Genomic DNA, 22,564 nt, shown 5'->3' on the forward strand with positions numbered 1-22,564 from the left:
TCCTTTTACCTTCAACTTGAAACTTTGTTTGATCACAGTTAAGTGCGGATGGCTGTCCACCCGTTGGCAAAATGGCCTGGGAATGGGACTTGGAAATTGTTAATGTTTACAATGTACTGTCCTCATCACCAAATCGCATATGGAATTAGCTATGCGTGTAACACCACATGGGGGTCTCATTCTTGTGGGTGGGGAGGATAGACTTTGTTGGCTCACCAGGAACTGGACATTGCTTGCACAATACATCCTCATAGATGCGGATACACGGCAATAACATTCTTCTAATTACTTGGAATGTCCGTCACTTAGCAGGCATCCCATAGCGCACTAGGTGTACCAATAACTAAGAAGACCCAAGATCTCCATCGCCCTCCTCCAAGAAACACACTTGACCACACAGACACTAACTATGAAAACACTGGAGGGGCACGATAATAGGAATCATGTATTCTGGCTATGCCAGAGGAGCCATGATATGGGTAGCGCCTTGGATCCCACTGCAGATACTTCACACACACACTGATCCGAAGAGGCAGTATGCGATTTTGGAGGGGATCTTAGATGACTCACCAATAATATTAATTTCGCTCTATGCTCCAAACCCGGGTCAATCTGCATTCTTACACACCATGACCCCAGCGCTGCTTCAGACCCATCAGCACCCGCATACTGGGGAGGAAACTTTAAATGCACTTCTGAACTCGACTTGGATCACTCATGCCTCGCACTTGAGTGCACAATCCATCCATCACCCTAGCGCAACAATTGTGTACATGGTCCACCAACATACATATGCAGGACGCATGGCTAGGTATACACCCCACTGGAAAGGAGTACTCTAATTATTCGGGCAACACAACTTGTTTTCAAGAATAGACATAATATATTGCTCCATTGAGGCCCTTCCCAGAGTGGGTTATGTGGAATACCTTGCCCGCACATTATCAGATCACAGCTCCCTGCAGTTGCAGTTATCCTGGGGAAAATCAACAACCAGCAGCCCAACATGGTACATCCCCTTAGAAGCGCTTAAAGACGTGCCCTTGCGTGCCTCCCTAACACAATATATCACAACATATTTCCTAGACAATGAGTGCATAGAATGGGACGCATTTAAAGTAGTCTTGCGTGGACATGCATTAAAAGCAGTCTATGGCACTCGCATGTCCCTCAATAAAGAGTTGCAAGACCTAGAGAACTAAATACTACGCTGTGAACACCTTTCCCCCACTGACCCGCAAGTTAAAGCCACACTAACCCAAGCCAAGTTATCCCATAAAACAACACTGGATCATCTGTGTGACTTAGACTATAAACAATATTTCACCATAAAACAAGCAGGAGGGGACAAAGCAGGCAGGACACTGTGTGGCTACTGAAAAATGACACATCCCAAATACCCATCACAGCTGTTTACATTCTTGAGGGTCAGTTGGTCAACACGCAGGCAAAGATTAACATGTCCTTCTAAAAAATATTACTCCTCCCTCTATAGAGCCCCTTCACTATACAATAACCAGGAGCTACATGTTTTCCTGGAGCATATAGCCCAGATTCCATAAACACACTTCACTGCCCTCGAATATCCCATCTCAGAAACTGAAATAACTGAAGCTATCCAGCAATTGTTGAGAGGCAAAACTCCGGGGACAGGCCCTAGAACTCTATACAACATTGAGAAAGCAATTGACCCCTCACTTGCACAGAGGCATTCGACAGTGGTATAGTACCGCTTTCCCTTCAAGAGGCAGTCCTGGTGGTGCTTCTCAAACCAGGCAAGGACCCGATACAAATAGACTCATATCACCCATTGTCCCTCCTAAATTCGGATTACAAAATACTGGGCAGAGTGATGGCCAACCTATTGTTGAAAGTGACACAACTGTTAGTGCATTCCGACCAAAATGGTTTCATACCCTGTCAGAACACAACCCTGAATCTGTACGCCATCACTTCACGCCCCTGGACTGGGCGCGCACAATAGAGGACATTGACATCTATAACCTATAGTCTTTGTAATGGTTTCACTTGTGATAAAGCAACATATGCCACACCGTCTTATGAACTGTTGAGCCAATGTTAATTAATGAGTAATCCAAGCATAAACCTTGAGCTGTATATAGTGTGACAGCATAAGTTAAATATAAAGGAACGCATTCTCTTCGAATATGTATCTAATTGAGAAAAAACGTGCTGTAGCAATGTGTTTTAGGTTCTTAATATTATCAAATTTGACAATAAGAAATTCACTGTCATCATTTCTTTTATATTGTATAAACTTTATTATATATACAATAGCTCAATTGACAAATCATTGTTTTACATCCAAATTGTGTTGTAAAATAACACAACTATTTTTGCTCAGAAAGAAGACTTTTTCAAATCCGGCTGTTCGTGAAACAGATTTCATGGATAATGTTTTTATTATGGGAATATTTGGTCCATGACTTTCAAAGGAATCTTTGTAAGGTAAATATATATTTTTGTATTTTGCATTGATAACATTTCGATGTTTAAATAATCACATTCTTTTTGGTTTGGCATCAAACAAACAACTGGTAGTGCTTTTAAAAGACGATAATGCATAACTTTGGCTGCAGTTTTGAAATGCGGGTATTATATGTATATGTTTTTTGTCAGTAGGATATTTTTGCACTTTCTGTAACAATTACTAGCCTAACATCTTTCAAAGTTTTTTCATATTCTTCATCAGCTGCTTGACTCATATTTTGCTTATGTTCACGGTAAGAATAAATTAACCAAATACTAACATTGCCTAGACTTCCTGAGGACTTTCTAATGTATGTAGCTATCACAGTTTTAAAAATCTGGTCCCCTTTAACTGGATTAAGTTGAAGTAGATTGCAAAAAAAATCACAGTTTACCACCAAAGAGATTATGTGCTATCTTCAGTATTTCAGTCATGTGTAAGTGAACAAAGCCATCATCAAGTTTGAAACTATAACAATCTCGTCTACTATCAAAATGTGTAGTTTTTTCAGAACTCAATGAAGATTTTGTGAGGTATCACTATATTAAATTTGGGTATTCCAGTTTATTATCATGCTAAACTGGTCGGACCAGTAGTCTGTGTAATGTTTCCCCTTTAATATTATGGGTGGCGAATCCCATTGGAGGAGGTACATTACAAGATAATTTTGAATCTGTAAGTTTTTTAAGGTAAGCATTTATAACTGTTAAAAGGAATCTTTTCCAGGTACCAGCTTGGTCTGATATATATTTTAAGATAGGCTGATACTTGGAACATATACATAAACCATATTCACTTTGTAGTTGATGATCAACACGTGTTTTATTTTCCCAATATATGATGTTGTTTACAATTCAATTGTTATAATATGTACTCAAAGTTGTCACCATCCTTACACATTTCTCCTATAGCTAGTTCAACCTACCCATAGCTATTGTTTCTTCACTTCCAATATTTGGTACCCAAAGTGGGTCTGTGGGACTTTGATTAGAAAGAATATTTGTGCTGGCCGTATCAGCTAAGATGTCTTATTTTTATTCATCTACAATTTCTTAGTCCAAAATTGATTTAATCATACATCTTGAGCTATGGTATTCTGATATTGGGTTTGTAGTCATAATAAGCTTTCTCATACAACATAAATGTTCCAATCAATTCTTCCTCTTTTTGTCATGGCTTAAAAAGATATAACAGGTGAAAACCCCCAAAATGTAAGGCATTGCAACTCTTTGTTTAAACTACCTTTCCAGCAAAAGCGCCTCTGTCACTCTGAGTGTCTGCGATGTTCCCGCTTGCGTAAGAGGGCTACTTCCAAGCACAGTCCTGGTGCTGATGTGGGTTTGGGGTTTGTTGGGGGATATTGTTACCCTAATGCTGCTGACCTTTGTTCTCCATTTCATTTGTTTGTTTTTACAATGGCTTCTCAAGAATCAACTATCGTTTGGCTACTTCATATCTTGTTTCTTGCTTCTTCTTGCTGTCAAGTGTCTTCTAAGAGGTGTTGCATGTAACTGTCTTGCAATGGTATGATTGATACACAGTTGAGCTCTCTGTCTGTGATGCCATGTCTAGTGTTGTGTTGTTTTTTGATAAACTTTCAATAAAATGACTGCATATAAAATAAAAGCTGCAACAGTGCTAAAAAATACAACTCTTTGTTTGCAGGAGTATCATATGCAAGTTTGCATTGATTAATTAGTGTAGGTTTGGAATGATGTATTAAGCAATCATCTCTTCCCCTGCACATGAAATTTTCCTGTATGAACAACATCAGCAACAATATTTCTGTATGTATGAAATTGAGATACTTCATATAGCTACAAGTTTTCTTAGAAAGGGCTTCTGTTAGGATAGTACGTGTTTTTGTTAAATTTTAATTTCTTTGTTAACAGGAACAACTTCCCTCACTGAAGATATAACATGATTCATTATTTTCTTAAATTGGCCTGGGAAATCCAAACCAAATTTTTGTGTACTATTTTGACGTGTTTCCAAATTTTCCTAAATAGTATTTCCCACATTTGTGAGTTTGAAATGTAATAACGTTTTCAAACAATTCTTTATTACTTTCTTTATTAGGAATGTCACAAGTAACAGTGTTCAATAAAGTGAAGAACAGATTCATTTGAGTCATATCCAAATTTGGGTGCATTTTTGATCCATAATATTATATGAATATGAGGGGCAACTCTCGCTTGGTACTCTTTTTTCCCCAAAAAATCAACATCTTCTCCTAGGTTTTTTTCATCTGGTAGGAACGTAAGCATAGGTTGGAATTTGTGATTAAAAAATCTGCAAACATTTGCTGGATCTAATGCACATAATTCCTCTAGTGTTCTCACAGCTACCACTGTCAAATTATTGTAGTTTAGTGTATAAATCATCCCATTGGCATTTGCCACAGCTTAAATGGAGAAACCAAATAGGTGGTTCCAAATTTCACAATATGCACTTAAGTTCTCCATGTCTTCTGAACCAATAATAATTTTTACCTTTTTGACATTCCATGATATTTATTAGGGTGCATTACTTGTTTTCATCATTGTTTCATTGTTTTCCACTTTATTTAAGACACCTTTAGCTGTTATCTTATTAAATCCTGTTCCAGTTCACATCACATGTGCAACAGCATAAGATGTAACCAATAATACATTTTCATATAGTAAAGGGAAAATGTAAGGTATATTTAGCCTAAAATGTGGGTCTTCAGAACATAGTTTTGTCGAATGATATTCTGATGCTGAAATTTGAATAGAATGATCCTCATATCACCCTACTGTTCCTCTTGGAAATAAAACTGAATAACATTAAGCCTCTAAAAAATTTTTTTCACAATTATTAACAGGATCTCCTGTAGCCTCTCTTATTTGATACAGTTCTAAGATATCACCCATTAAATCTTTTGAATGCAGCTGCCCTATACTATAGTGATCATTTTTTTTTAAGGTTCTTGGCTTGTCTTCTGAAACTGCCCTATATTTGTTTCCTTTTGCAGTAGTAGGTCATTTGTTTCTATGAAGTCCTTTAGTTTAAATCTATGGTAGTGTGTGTTATTTTTTAACAAGTATGATATAACCTCTTGTACTTTGAAAATGCTCATCAATTCTTACAATTACTTTTTGTTTTGTTGGAACTCTATGAACTAATACAATTAAAGGTTCTTTTCATTTGTGCTGTACTTCTAGAGTGGCAGTATTTCTCTTGAAATCTAATGGCAGAAAAACCTCCTTTCCTTTTAGTGCACAAACTGATTCATGAGCTTGGAATTTTACAGATTTATGTTGTTTTCTAACAATACTTTTAAAAGGATGTAAAGTTTGAATTAGGATTGTTTCATATACATTCTAATTTTGCAATTCTGCAAGTATGGGGTACATTTCCAAATTATTCCAAATTGTAAATGAAGGCATAAAGTTATGATCAAATTTCCCTAGCCAATAATACCATATAATTTGATCAGTACAAACATCATCTCTGTTTTCCACAGTAAGATATATAACAAGTTCTCTCCAAGGTACTCTATTGTCCTTTCCTGGTTTTTCAAATAAATCAATATATTTTCATAAAGTGTATGTCTACAGTAAATGCAGACTTTATTTGGAATTTCAGATATTGTTTGGTGGAATAGCAAACTATCCAAATCATATTGTTTCTAGCTATAACATATTTGGAGACACATCATCTTCAGACTCGCCACCAAAGTATTTTGATTCTATATACATAGTGATGGAAAGAACCTTCTCAGGATTGGAGTGTAATTGAGCATTATTATTAGCTCTATATGTATTGCTGGCCCTGTCTGATAAGTTTTTTAATGTCATGAAAAGTGAAAATAAACATATTATCATAAAGGTAGACGAAAATATGGACTTGCAGCTATGTAATCTTGTGAAATGGGCAGCTGTCCAATGTTTGCAAAACATAACCTATTTCTTGGAGATGCTTTTTTTATAAACTAGAAATAAAGTTTCATAGTTTTTCTAGTGACTTTGTCTCAATGTTGCATATAGAAGTACAGATCCATCTGTAAACAGGATATTTAGTTGCTTTTTCCTCAAAATTGTGTTTTGAGTGTTCCATAACATAACTTCATAGCGACCTACTTCACTGTTTACAGGTAGGACTCAATTATTATATGTATGTTAACCTTCATGAAAGTATGGTTCAGCACTAGATTTGTGTCTCGAAATGCCTCCAAATATGTTAGAGAAGTTTAACAGTATTAAACTTCTTTTGGCTAACTTGTGAACATTTTAAGTCAATTAAACGTGTGAGTGTTTTCATGTGATTTATTGTTAAAATAAATAATTTCACGGCAATGGCTTTTTCCACTATCAACTGAACATATTGTTTATGTTTAAGTTTTGCAGTATGGTTTTTGAAACTGTGAACACTTTTTAGTAAATTGCCAAGTGCTTTGTTTTTCAACTGTTTACAGATAATATTTCTAATGGTCTCACTCCTTATATGACTGTACAACAATTTGTTGTTTACAGATAGTAGCCTTTGTGGCTTTATTTTTGCATGCACAAGCATATTATCAGCGCACACATGTTACTTGCTTTGCAAGCATACAATAGTACTCTTACCATTGCCCTTTTTGCATCATCCAGGTTGTCCTTTTTGAGGTGTGGTTAGTTTTTCTCGAATACATTTGGAGTACATTCCCATTTTATTTTATTTCTGCTAATATTTTGAAGGCATTGAAGGCATTTAGGTAACTGTGGTTTTGCCTGCACATAAAAAGTGGCAAAAAGGCAACAGTATTATTAGTAATAATTTCAGTAAAGTATAACCCAAACATTAACTATACATGGGAAATTATTTTTACAATAATTATTATGACACTTTATTTATTTACCTTCGATCCAAGGAAATAGTGCTATTTTTTCCTGACAATATTATATTTATATTTATGTATTTTGCAGCTTATAAAGTCTACTGGTTACTCCATTACGGAGAGCCCCTGTGCTGGATTCCAATTGAGGCTGACACATACTGAAAGGGAAAGTAGGTGGTGAAAAACTAAAGAAGAAGATTTTTCCTAAACAGCCAAGATTTAAGCTGTTTCCTAAAGGTAAATTCTGATCTCTCCAGTCTTAGGTGCAGAGGCAAAGAATTCCACCGCTTGGCTGCCAGGTATCCAAAGGAGATAAAACCAAAGCGTTTTTTGTTGAATTTTGGAATGCAGACCAAGCCAGTTCCGGCCGATCTCAGACAGCATGTAGGGTGGTAGGAGTGTATCATGGGGCGAAGATATTTCGGGCCCTTGCCCTGCAATATTCTGTGGACATAGCACAAGGCTTTAAAGGATATCCTCTCCTCAATGGGAAACCAATGGAGAGTCTCCAGAGCATTACCATTTGGTGAAAATCTGGGATTTAACAGCATCTGAGCTGCTGCTTTTTGCACCTGTTGGAGCATATTTATGCTCCTCTTTGGTGCCCCCAGATATAGAACGTTAAAATAGTCTAATCTGGAAATCATCAGAGCCTGGACCACTGTCTTTTTGGCAGTGTACGGGATAAGCCCAAGAAGCGTTGTCAGCATTTTTAGAATCCCATAGCAGGCACCTGTGAGGATGGAAATCTGGTCGGAGAAGGAAAGTGTGGAGTTGAACCAGACTCCAAGGTTTTCCCTTTGTGACTCAGAGAAAGTGGAGACTCTAGCATACTAGGCCACCAACTCGATGACCATATGGAAGGTTGTTTTCCAACCACTAAGATATCTGTTTTATTGGCATTAAGCATGAGGTAGCTGTGTTTCATCCAGTTTGCCATGTCCTCTAGACAGAGCTTGAAATCCTCTTCCGCTTTGCCATTGTCCTGGGTCAGGGTGAGAATCAGCTGTGTATCATCTGCATATGATACGTCTGCACCCCATGTTTGTCCAACAGGTCTGCCAGCGGTCTCATATATAGTTTCAAAAGGCTCATGCTCAATGCGGAGCCCTGAGGTACCCCCTGTTTCAGGTGTTGAATGGACGAGATATAGAGTTGAAGAGTAGTTTGAAAGGTGTGATCCTCACAAAAACTCGCCAGCCAACCCAGTACCATACCTCCTATTCTTGCATGATGTAGTCTGCTAGCAACAAGCCAGGAAAGAACGTGTCAAAAGCAGCAGTCAGGTCAAGCTGTTTAGCCTGTGTTAGCAACTCCTGAGGCGGAAAGCCAGGAGCTTTTAGTGTGTTTTCTGATATTCTTTGTCATTATTGCGTTTTACTTGTAAAATTGAACTGATTTTTAATCGCAACTCGCGCTGACACTCGATCCATTTTTAAATAAAAGCACTTAAATTGCGATTTAAACCTTGACTTGCTTCTTTGCCTCAGCTTACCCGGTCTAGACGAGTAGGCTCTGGACAGGGGACGCTGAAAACACCACCGGAATCTGCCGATCGATTTCCACCGCCATCTTGGGAGGAAATCAGAGCGGGCAGCGGGCTAGTTGTTGTGGCACTGCTGAGATAAAAGACGCCCTACTCGTGCTCGCAAATCCCTAGCTGTTTAGCCTGTGTTAGCAACTCCTGAGGCGGAAAGCCGGGAGCTTTTAGTGTGTTTCGTGATATTCTTTGTCATTTTTGCGTTTTACTTGTAAAATTGAACTGATTTTTAATCGCAACTCGCGCTGACACTCGATCCATTTTTAAATAAAAGCAGTTAAATTGCGATTCAAACCTTGACTTGCTTCTTTGCCTCAGTTTACCCGGTCTAGACGAGTAGGCTCTGGACAGGGGACGCCGAAAACACCACCGGAATCTGCCGATCGATTTCCACCGCCATCTTGGGAGGAAATCGGAGCGGGCAGCAGGCTAGTTGTTGTGGCGCTGCTGAGATAAAATGGACTCCTCTGTTTTTTCGCGCAGCGGATGCGCGCAGCGGGCGTGCCGGCGGCGCGCCGGAGGTGCGCCAAAGGCAAGCCCGTCTGCGCCCGTCCGTGCCTGGCCCGGGCTGAGGGCCAGTACCCCTGCTAGAAAACTAGGGGAAATACCATCTGTCACATTCCCACCAAAACAGCTAAGTAAGACAGGGATCTATATATATGACGCTGAAACTCTAAAAGCTATCGGGGAGCCCACAATGGCCAAGTGTGCTAGAGCCCATAATATCCTAGAGCCGTTTCTCTGCAATTCCTGCGGTTTCTCATTAAATTCTGAGGGTACTGAGAATCCTTGTCATAAGAAAAAATGCAGAGAACCCACAACATATAACATGATAAGTATAAATTGCCGATCACTCCCCAAACATAGTGCTAATATGTTTGACCTCCTTTTTGATGAAAAACCGGATGCAGTGTTTCTCACAGAAACGTGGCTCCAGGAAAGTTCGGGACCAAACATAACAATAGCCCTACCCTCGAACTATGCTATAGTAAGAGTAGATCGTACCAATAAGATAGGGGGTGGAATTGCAGTAATTTTTAAAAAAACCTATAGCTGCACTCTCGATGAACTTCCCATTACAACATGTGAAGCTGCCCTCTTTAAACTTACCCTGTCTCCCTACTTCATTTTCTCTGGGATACTTATATACAGACCACCCGACTCGATGACCAATTGGATTTCTGTATTAATGGAAGACATTTCTTTCCAGATAACAAATAAGGCCAACTTTACCATACTAGGAGATTTAAATCTCCACCTAGAAGATCTCGCCTGTAGAAATAGCACAAGACTTATCGCGGACATGGCCTCTCAAAATCTTAAATTGGTAAATGAAGGACCTACTCACAGAGCAGGACATTTCTTAGATCCCGTTTTTACCAATTTAGATACAATCACCTGCTCCCCAGCATTACCTGCAATCTGGTCTGACCATCACCAGATAAAATTCTCCTTGATATCACCCTACAATACAAACAGAGGAAGTGACATAACTCGCATAGAGAATCCGCAAAGGAACTGGAAGAGGCTAGACGTAGCGAAAATGAATGGATGTCTAGAGGCGCACATACCATCGATGAAGCAACAAATAGACCCACTAGCAAATGATGTCCAATGCTGGTTTACCAAAGCAGTGGACCTATGTCTACCTACCTCCAAACAAAATAAAACCACACATCATCCCCCAGCACCATGGTATACCGATTCTTTGAAGATGTCCAAATCTAGCTGTAAAACTCTTGAAAGACACTGGAGAAAAAAATATAACCCCATAGACAGAGTAGCTTATAAAGCCGCTTTAAGTGAATACCATAAGGAATGTAAGCTAGCACGTGCCACCTTCATGAATCAAACCATCACTAAAGCCTCAAACTGTGCAAAAATACTCTTTAACACAGTAAAAACATTGGCGGACTTAGATGCAATAGCCAAATCACCTACTCTGTCACTATCCAAATGTGAAGAATTAGCGAACTTCTTCATAGATAAAGTGGAAGGTATCTATCAAGATATCATCTCACAGGACACGGAGGCCCCAAGGCCAAAGGTTACTGCATCAGATGGTATACAGCATTCCAATCAAGGAAAGATCGAGCATGAATTAAAAGATTGGCCCCTATTAACTACAAATACTGTTGAAGACCTATTAAATTCAATCAAATCGGGGTCACCAAGATACCCTATTCCAGCTAACATTCTCAAGCAGTTAAATCTATCTGTGATACCTACTATAACGCAGGTACTCAACATGTCAATTAAAGAGGCCAAAGTTCCCTCCCTTTGGAAGCATGCCATGATCCACCCCTTGCTGAAAAAACCTAATGCTGATGCAACAGTTATGAAAAACTACCGTCCCATTTCCTTACTCCCAATCTTATCTAAAATTTTGGAAAAACACATCCACTCTCAGTTGACACAATATGTGAACACTCACCAACTTCTCCACCAGTCACAGTCTGGTTTTAGGGCAGGTTTTTCAACGGAAACCACACTTTTGGGTGTGACAGAGACGATCCGCCAGAAATTGGATAAAGAAGAAACAGTAGCGCTCATCCTATTGGATTTGAGCGCTGCTTTCGATACCATCTCACACAAGGTGCTCTTAAACACTCTGAGCAACATAGGAATCAGTGGGGATGCTCTGAAATGGATCCAGGATTTTCTCTCAAACAGGACATTTCAAGTGTTCTCTCAAAATGCATGCTCCGAAACCCATTCATTCAGTCATGGCGTACCACAGGGATCCATCCTGAGTCCACTTCTCTTCAACATTTATGTTAAGCCTTTGGCTGAGTTGGTTGAAGAGTCAGGACTCACGATCTATTCCTATGCAGATGATTCGCAAATTATTTTTTCATTGGCGGCCCAAAACGTAAATGACATCTCTACGCATAAAACTGGACTGAATAACATTGCAACCTGGATGAAGGAAAATTTTCTAAAATTAAACGGTGAAAAAACAGAGGTTGTCATTCTGGGAAAACAGAAACATCTATGGAGCCATCAACATTGGCCAGAGAAGATGGGCAACCTCCCAAACCCAGTTTCGCAAGTACGTAACCTAGGTGTACTCCTGGATGATACCTCGAACATGCATGCACAATCAGTTAGAGTGGCAGCCACCTGCTTTTCTATCATACGATGGCTGAGGAAAATCTGCTGGATGCTCCCCGAGTCAACCAGGAAAACGGTGGTGAACGCCTTAATAACATCCCGTTTAGATTACGGAAATGTCCTTTACTTAGGATCAAATAAGGCTAACCTCCATCGTCTACAGATGGCCCAAAACGCGGCAGTCAGATTACTTTGCAAGGTACCAAAAAGGGAATCAGTCTCTGCATTCCGACATAAACTTCATTGGCTCAATATTGAGAATCGAGTGAAATTTAAAGCCCTCACCTATATGTATAAAATAAAAGCCAACACAGCCCCGAAATACCTCTGCTCACTGGTAAATACATATATCCCATCCAGGAACCTCAGATCAACCACTCAGGGCCGTTTTTGGATCCCTAAATTTAAGCGCACTCGCATAGGAGGTAAATCCTTTGCCTACTTAGGCCCGTCTCACTGGAACTCTCTCCCCATTTCACTGAGAAATGAGCCTAACTACTCCAGTTTCCGAAAGTTGCTAAAAACCTGGCTATTCGATAAATAAGACTTTTCTCTCCATCTGTAACAGCAAAGATGCGCCGGGAAACCCTTTTTGGGTAGCCGATGCACAGTACAAGTGCAAAAAAATTAATAAAAATAAATAAATAAAAAGCATGACTATAGCCGTCGTTTGACCTTCATCAGCAATTTTACGTATTGAGTCTGACATATGAAGTAGCGCAGATTCAGTGCTAAAAAAGGGTCTAAATCCAGACCCTGGAACAGAACAGTATAAAAGAAATAAGTGTATTCCAAAGTTTTACATCCAAATTGTATTTAAAGAAAACCATACTATTGGGTATTTTTGTCATGTGATTAAAGTGTTTCACAGCAGTTTTCTGCCAGCCACTAAACACATAACAAGTAATTGGTGGATTACTTTTGTAATAATAAAGTCAATTGGTTTGCATGGTCGCATGACCATAAATTGTTATGAAATGGTTACAGCTACTCTATAGTATATTTAAAATATGCAATATAGTTATTTCAGTAATGAATGTACATCTCTAGTACTGTTTGGGCTATGCCACCAGCCCAATCTCACATACAACCAATCAGCCTGTTTGTTTCATAACTATCATTATATTACAAACAAAGTGATTGGCCAGTGTTATAGTCCAGTACATCCATGTTTTACTTTACAACATTCACTCACTGCTACTGTATCTTGTTTGGTAGTGTTGAAAGAACATGGTTCATGTTTGGATTTTTGGACACAGCTATCTATTTAGGGCTAGAGAGTATGCTTAGAAGAGAGGGATTGGGGAGTCCCAAGTCCTAATTTGGCTGCTACCACTTCCTGGTTGAGGTGATGGCAGCCAATCAGATCCCAGCTGGAGATTTGTTGGATCTGTGAAGGCTCAGTGCCCAAAGATATACATTGTTTTAGCATTAATTGCTCAAAAAAGTACTGTACAGAGTAATTCCAAACACTCTTTCTGGACTAAGATCTGGCTTTCTGCCAAATTTGGTGCAAATCTGTTCAGTGGTTTAGGTTGTAGCCATGTCTAAAGTTCATATGGAGACATTTTTTGGGAAAAAGCTTTTTGGGACCCCCATTTGTCTTGCCCCTGCTTGACGGATCAGCCCGAAACTTTTCATGCCAAACCCAGTCATAAAGTAGCTATTTCTGGAAGAGTTTCGTGGAGATTCGTCAAACGGCACCAAAGTTATTAGCAACATAAAAATGGAAACAAGATTCTACCATGAACACCCATCATCTGAAAGAGGGGTCTGATAGGAGAGGGCAGTCCCTCATACACACCCTACAATGCACAGCGGTTATCTGAGGGAGAGTTCTAAAAGGAGGGGGAGCTCCCTACCCACACCCTACTACGTACAGCTTTCATTACAGAGAGAGGTCTCAGCCTAGAGGGTAGTCTCTCCACACACTCTAATATGCACACCTGTCGTCTGAGAGAGAAGTCTGAAAGGAGAGACCAGGCCCTTTCCACAACCTACTATGCACATCCATCATTACAGAAAGATGAGTCACCAGAGAGGCCAGTTCCTTCACACACCTTACTATGTATACCTGTCATCTGAAAGAGACTTTTGAATTAACAGGCTAGTCCCTCCTCACATCCTACTATGCACCTGTCATCTGGGAGAGATCTGAAAGGAGAGGTCAGTCCCTCCCTACACCCTAGTGTGCACACCCGTGACCTGAGACAGAGGTCTTAAAGGAGAGGTGAGTCCATTCACATAGATGTTTGAAAGGAGAAGGCATTTACTCTCACTCCCTAGTGTGGACATCCATTATCCAGGAGAGGGTTCTCAGAAAAGATGCTAATCCTTTCTGTGTACTACTATTTCCCTAGAATTTAGTTGCGATACAGCAAGAGTCTTGCGAGAGTGGTGTGCAAGCTTCAGGGAGAAAGGTTGCTGTGTGAGCCTTGATCAATCCAGCAAGACTCTCGTGAAACCCGGCTGGAAAATAGCTGAGCCTGCCACAAGGTGTTTTATGATCCCACAAGCCTCTCATAAGACCTGCATGAGTAGTTACTGGGTCTAGGCTCAACTAATAGTTACCATTCTTCTACATGGTTGATGAAATGCTGTAATGTGATTGGATGCAGAACTGGAGAAAGTTTACTTTGTCCTTGATGCTTTGGAGGAAATGGAAGTCTCTTTGCGTTGTGCTCAGCAGAAGTTAATGTATCTGGAGTTCAAAGCAACAGGTGTGGTCATTTGTATTTAAGAAAGAAGTCAAAGTTCAGGTATTTAGTAATATATTTCTTAAACGTTGTTGTGAAATGTCATTAAGTGTTCTAATGTCGGTAAACTTTTTCCACATTATGTTTAGAGAGTTGAAAGATGTTTGGAGAGGTTTATATGTGTTAATATAGCTATTAAGAGGTACTGATTAGAATGTGAAGAGATGAGCACAAGGTTTGCAGATTGTGTTAAAAAATGAAGAGTACAAAGTGTTTGCACTTGTAAGTAAAGGAAGTAGTGTTTCTGGAAATATAAAACAAAGAATGTACTAATACAAGCTGTACTATTCTAATGAATCTCATTGTCCATATATTTTAGCCCTATGAAATGTTTGAGTGGTGATATTGCTATTTGCAGAGTGAAAAGCTGTGGTGAGTGTTCACAAAGGTGTCTCAAGAGAAAAGTGTTACTTTATAAAGTGTTACAAAATGGGGTTTGATGGCATGTTAAAAAATTACTTGTGAAAAATAAGTGCACTGGGTGAAGGTGTTTTCAGGAGAAAAGAATAACTGGTGCATTAGATGTAAATATGTGTGTGAAAAATTTAGAAAGGTTTTGAAAATATACTGATGTATCACTGTTATCAATTATTGACCAGTATATAACTCTAATTTTTTGACAGTTTTGTGTTTTTTAGGAGAAAAATGGGAACTTGTCTCTGAGGAAAGAGTTATCTGCTTAAATAAGCACGTTGCTACTATATGCGCTGAGAAAGCTCCTGCTCGAGTAGAAAGTCTTCCCGATTGACAGACAGAAGCAATGCCCTATGGTGCACCGCGTAGTGCCATTTGTGCTAATTTTATGCTCCAGGCAGTAAAATCAGCACAAGCAGAGCAACGTGCTGCAGTTCCGCCACTCCTAGATCTTCACAGAATTTCAATGAGTTTTTTAGAGGAAGACGCAGAGGAACAAGAGGCAGAAAGGGGCAACCAGGAGGAGACAAACAGGAGAAACTGAGAGGCAACCACAAGTAGAAGATACGAATACAGCCTCTATTGTACATTTCATGAATATCACCCTTTCAGATCAAGAGCAAAAAATCCTAAAATTAGGGTTATCTTTTTGTCCAGAAGCAGATATAGCTTATGTCCAAACAAGAATCGATCTTTTCAAATTTATACGAGCACTGAAATTGAAAAAACACTTCCTTTTAAATCCATCTATGAGACAGTCACCAACGTCACAGGGTGACACAATTGCTCAAAGAGAATTGACTGTGGACGATATGAACCTGATGTTGGAATTAAGAGAGCTTGAGAGTGGATACCAGGCTGATGAAACCAACATTGCTGCCCCACTGTTAGCCCAAGAAGAGGGCATTGAGATTGAAGGAGAAGCCCAAACAAGTTTCAGACCAAACTCAAGGTTCACTCCGATGTCAGGAAGAAACGCTGCTGATTTATATAATGAACTGGTAACACATGAATTGAAAAATCTATGTATTCACACTGGCAAAGAAAAAAACTAAAATAAAAATTCACGAAATGCACAGCAACAAAAAGCTTACTATATGTTAATGAAAAAGCTAAATGAAAGGGACAACTGCATAGTGAGAAATGCTGATAAGGGGGGCAATGTCGTCCTGTGGGTCAAACAGAAGTATTTGCTTGAAGCATATAAACAACTAAATAATAAAATGTGTTATAGTAAAGTAAATAAAAAAGTCATGATTGAAAGTCATCGCAATTATAACACAGAGTTAGAAAGTTGGTTTAATTTAGGCCTCCTTAGTCATGATAAATATATGTTTTTAAACATTGATCAGCCAGTGATACAGTTTTTTTACTTAACACCTAAAATACATAAAGATTTAGAAACTCCTCCTCGGCGTCCGATCATTTTGGCTATTGGAAGTGCATATGAAAATACCTCAAAATATGTGGATTCCTTTCTGTCTAAACTGGTACACTCACTACAATCATTTATGCAAGATTCAGGCGATTTCCTGAGGAGAATCTATGATCTTTCTTGGGAAGAAGACTACCTTCTGATCACAGTAGATGTGTCTACATTATACACTAGTATTAGGCAAACAGATGGCCTTCAAACCATCAAACACTTCTTAGGTGTTAGACCAATTAGATTATGGTCGCACACAATAATGATCCTGAGAATGATAGAGTATGTCTCAAAAATAATTTCTTCTTATTCAATGATATTCTGTACCATCAAATCTGTGGTACTGCAATGGGCACCTGCTTGGCCCCCAGCTATGCTAATTTGCATATGGGCTGGTGGTAAGAGCAGGTGATCCGGGTGCAGTATCATGTAGAGTGGGAGAATCATATCATGCATTGGAGTCGATATATCGATGATCTATTCCTGGTCTGGAAAGGCTCAGAATTAGAAGCTAAAACTTGTATTGACAAAATACAGCATAACAATCTTAATCTTAGCTTTACTAGTGAGATTAGCAAGCATAGTGTAAATGTTCTGGTCCTTACAGTATACATCAAAGATGGCAGGTTAGCAACTAAGTTGTACAGGAAACCAACAGCTGGCAACACGTTGCTACATGCAACCAGCTTCCACCCTTCAAAATTGAAAAGAAGTATTCCGTTTGGGGAATGCCTAAGAACGAAACATAATTGTAGTGATGAGGAGGAGGCAAAGAAAGAACTTGCCCATCTTAACTGCAGATTCTCCAGTAGAGGATATCCGAGCAAATGGATTGGTGAAGCAATGACAAAAGTAAGGGTGGGCGACAATTTTCGTTCCGCTCGCGGAAATTGCGAAATTTTCGTGATCCGCGGGGGAACGGAAATATGCAGGGCAGGATTCATTCTGACACGATGCTCCTGTCATTTTAAACCTCAACAGGAAGCACAGACAGATTTAAAGCAGGTTCCCGAGTTGATGGTCACTTTCAGTAACGCATTAATCAGAACAAAAGATTTGTGAGCACGGTGGAGGCTAGGCAGGTGTGCTTTCTCCCCATATCTACCGTCAACAATTTGCTGTAATCCTTGATGGAGGTCTGTGCATTCATGAGTTTCTCAAGCGCAATCCCTGTGTAGTTCCTGACACCAGGAGGTTCTGTCTCCTCATCTGCTGCTCTGGTCGGTCTCTGACCCTTAATAAACAAAAGGCATGTTAACTGCATAGAAGGAAGCCCTGCCGTTTGGCCCCAGCCAAGACACCAGTGGTGTGCAACGTCTTCCCGCCCTTTCCCCACTATGATGGACAGCTCACTCTAGGGACCCGGCGCCCATCGGCGCGGTGGCAAAAGTTACAGACACACATGGTCGCTGGAGACAACTTTTCTGGCCCTTTTCGCAGCTGTAGTGTGGGAAAAGCACTATACATTTCATTACCCACCGAGGTAGCACTTACTGATTATTAGCCAGTAGAAAGTACTCCAGTTGAGTATTGCACAAAACGGTGGCATCTTCTTGTAAGCAGGGTAGGATTCCTTCTGGCATGATGCTGCTGTCACAAAAATTAAACCTCAACAGGAAGCACTTACAGATATAAATAAAGCAGGTGCCCGAGTTGAAGGTCAAATTCAGTAACGCATTAATCAGCACAAAATCTCCACGATCACGCGAAATATCGCCGGGATTTTTTGCCGTTTCGTGATATTTTACAAAAGGCACTTTCGCAAATTCCGCCCACCCTTAGACAAAAGTGGAAAAGAGAAGAGATTATGTTTGATAAATCCAAAAACGTACATAAGAATGAGTTGATGGCCTTGGGAAACCAGTGCCGTTTTACACCAAATACAGTGTTCAGAAAAACAGGTTAAGGAATATTGTAAATAAAAACTGGCACTTAATTAAAAATGACCCCATACTGGGTAAAGATGTGCCACAAAGAACGCAAATAACCTCCAGATGTGTGAAATCTTTCAAACAAATTCTAGTAAAAAACATCTTAAAACAGCATCAACCTAAGGCAACCTGGTTAACCATAAAGAATGGGTTACTGAAATGCCCGAAATGTAAAGCATGCCAGCACAGAATAAACACCACCCAATATAAATCAGGATTGTCTGCAGAAATGAGAAACATCAGGGGTAAATTTACCTGCAAAACAGATTTTCCTGTCTATGTGCTCCAGTGCCCATGTGGCCTGAGGTACATAGGCAGCACTATCTTAGAAGTTCATAAAAGAGTTCTGCAGCATGTACGGGCAATTAAAAATGGCAATCACACGTATCCAGTTGCACGTAATTTTGAGAAATTTCACAATAAAAACATAAAAGGTCTCACATATTATGTGATAGATTCGGTGGCAGCTGATAAATGCGGTGGAAACAGGGAGAAAAAAATAAGAAAACTTGAGTCCGGCTTTATCATAGAATTGAATTCCAAATACCCGGAAGATCTAAACGTGGAAGAAGATCTGCACACTCACTTGTAATTATCAGAATATTGTATATATTGTATAAAACAGCTGCAGAAAATTGTTAAATAGCATAATTTTAAAGTTCACATAGCACACATGGGAGTGGTGGGTTATTTAGGAAAAGACCTAAGTCAAAGAAATGTATATAGTCCCCAATATATCATAGGTGAGTCAGCCCATAGGAAATGCCCACTTGGGATAAATTAGAGAACACCGTTTAGAAAATAACAATATAACATTTTCTAACAGCAAAAATGTTCTAACAAAAAACTTTTTATTACAAAAATATGAATTTTAAAAGCATGTATTGCGCACTCGTGCAAGAAATGTATAGTTTTAAAAATTTAATGTGCATATAAAACTTTATTGAGTGCAATGAAATACACGTAAAAATTGATTTCTGCCTACTGGGGCTGAATCAGTAGGCATTGATTTGGTCAGAAATATATGTCAAGCAGTAACAATACGTATAAATGAAAATAACTCTTATAGTGTTTAAATTTAACCTGCACGAAAGTGGATAAAGCCGAATATGCGAAACAGAAAAGGTTAGACAATGGAATATACGATGTAATTTTGTAATTTTGTAAATATGTATATATGTATATTTATATTATGTATATATGTAGATATATATTTTGGAAGGCATTTTCTTTCAACGCACAATATGACTTCACTTTTGATAAGGGTAACAATGAAAAACTACAGGTCTGTTTTCATTGCTTATGGTTGTGTAGTTTTCACATGACACGGAACTTTCGCTGTTTAAAAATAGCAGTTTTTATAAACCTAATCATCGGTGAGCAAGGAGCAAGGAGCTCCGAATTGCGTTCGACTGAAGCCGCATAAAGAATTTATGAAGCTCCCCACATGGCGTCGTCATTCCTGGTTTGCTATAGGAATATTTTGCATATATATATATATATATATATATATATCCCGACATAGAAGTAGCCCGAAAGAGAAGTGGCCGCAGGCAGTTAATTTCGTTCCACTTTATTAGTGGCAAACTTGCAAGCTGGTCACAGACAGGTTTCAGCATTCACATTTAAAAGATGGCCAGACGCGTTTCAGGAAATAACAATCCTTTCTTCAGTGGCACAACTGCTGCAGTGGACGGGGAGCATCCATGTTGCACTATTATACACAAAGTTCCGCCCCTGTGGGCGTGGCCATCCCAGTGGCTTCTTGGATCTCGTAGTGCACATCGGTAATCCTCAAGTGAGTCCCAGTACCATTCCAGCAGTACATTTTGAAAAAGTCTTACCCCAGTGGGTTGATGTTGAAAACTGCTGCCACACAGCCCCGCTTTGATAGTTGACACAGGGAACTTCGTGTTCGCACCGGACTAGCGCTCACACCCTGCCTCATGGAGTCAGCTTCACCCGTTACCCCGGGCCTGCTCACCAGCAGTGGGCCTCTTCTCACGGCTGGCAAAGCCGCTAATATCCCAACGTAGAAGTAGCCCGAAAGAGAAGTGGCCGCAGGCAGTTAATTTCGTTCCACTTTATTAGTGGCAAACTTGCAAGCTGGTCACAGACAGGTTTCAGCATTCACATTTAAAAGATGGCCAGACGCGTTTCAGGAAATAACAATCCTTTCTTCAGTGGCACAACTGCTGCAGTGGACGGGGAGCATCCATGTTGCACTATTATACACAAAGTTCCGCCCCTGTGGGCGTGGCCACCCCAGTGGCTTCTTGGATCTCGTAGTGCACATCGGTAATCCTCAAGTGAGTCCCAGTACCATTCCAGCAGTACATTTTGAAAAAGTCTTACCCCAGTGAGTTGATGTTGAAAACTGCTGCCACACAGCCCCGCTTTGATAGTTGACACAGGGAACTTCGTGTTCGCACCGGACTAGCGCTCACACCCTGCCTCATGGAGTCAGCTTCACCCGTTACCCCGGGCCTGCTCACCAGCAGTGAGCCTCTTCTCACGGCTGGCAAAGCCGCTAATATCCCAACGTAGAAGTAGCCCGAAAGAGAAGTGGCCGCAGGCAGTTAATTTCGTTCCACTTTATTAGTGGCAAACTTGCAAGCTGGTCACAGACAGGTTTCAGCATTCACATTTAAAAGATGGCCAGACGCGTTTCAGGAAATAACAATCCTTTCTTCAGTGGCACAACTGCTGCAGTGGACGGGGAGCATCCATGTTGCACTATTATACACAAAGTTCCGCCCCTGTGGGCGTGGCCACCCCAGTGGCTTCTTGGATCTCGTAGTGCACATCGGTAATCCTCAAGTGAGTCCCAGTACCATTCCAGCAGTACATTTTGAAAAAGTCTTACCCCAGTGGGTTGATGTTGAAAACTGCTGCCACACAGCCCCGCTTTGATAGTTGACACAGGGAACTTCGTGTTCGCACCGGACTAGCGCTCACACCCTGCCTCATGGAGTCAGCTTCACCCGTTACCCCGGGCCTGCTCACCAGCAGTAGGCCTCTTCTCACGGCTGGCAAAGCCGCTAATATCCCAACGTAGAAGTAGCCCGAAAGAGAAGTGGCCGCAGGCAGTTAATTTCGTTCCACTTTATTAGTGGCAAACTTGCAAGCTGGTCACAGACAGGTTTCAGCATTCACATTTAAAAGATGGCCAGACGCGTTTCAGGAAATAACAATCCTTTCTTCAGTGGCACAACTGCTGCAGTGGACGGGGAGCATCCATGTTGCACTATTATACACAAAGTTCCGCCCCTGTGGGCGTGGCCACCCCAGTGGCTTCTTGGATCTCGTAGTGCACATCGGTAATCCTCAAGTGAGTCCCAGTACCATTCCAGCAGTACATTTTGAAAAAGTCTTACCCCAGTGGGTTGATGTTGAAAACTGCTGCCACACAGCCCCGCTTTGATAGTTGACACAGGGAACTTCGTGTTCGCACCGGACTAGCGCTCACACCCTGCCTCATGGAGTCAGCTTCACCCGTTACCCCGGGCCTGCTCACCAGCAGTGGGCCTCTTCTCACGGCTGGCAAAGCCGCTAATATCCCAACGTAGAAGTAGCCCGAAAGAGAAGTGGCCGCAGGCAGTTAATTTCGTTCCACTTTATTAGTGGCAAACTTGCAAGCTGGTCACAGACAGGTTTCAGCATTCACATTTAAAAGATGGCCAGACGCGTTTCAGGAAATAACAATCCTTTCTTCAGTGGCACAACTGCTGCAGTGGACGGGGAGCATCCATGTTGCACTATTATACACAAAGTTCCGCCCCTGTGGGCGTGGCCACCCCAGTGGCTTCTTGGATCTCGTAGTGCACATCGGTAATCCTCAAGTGAGTCCCAGTACCATTCCAGCAGTACATTTTGAAAAAGTCTTACCCCAGTGGGTTGATGTTGAAAACTGCTGCCACACAGCCCCGCTTTGATAGTTGACACAGGGAACTTCGTGTTCGCACCGGACTAGCACTCACACCCTGCCTCATGGAGTCAGCTTCACCCGTTACCCCGGGCCTGCTCACCAAAGTGGGCCTCTTCTCACGGCT

This window comes from Triturus cristatus, chromosome 3_1, assembly GCF_964204655.1.
Source record: "Triturus cristatus chromosome 3_1, aTriCri1.1, whole genome shotgun sequence".
Classification (NCBI taxonomy): Eukaryota; Metazoa; Chordata; class Amphibia; order Caudata; family Salamandridae; genus Triturus; species Triturus cristatus.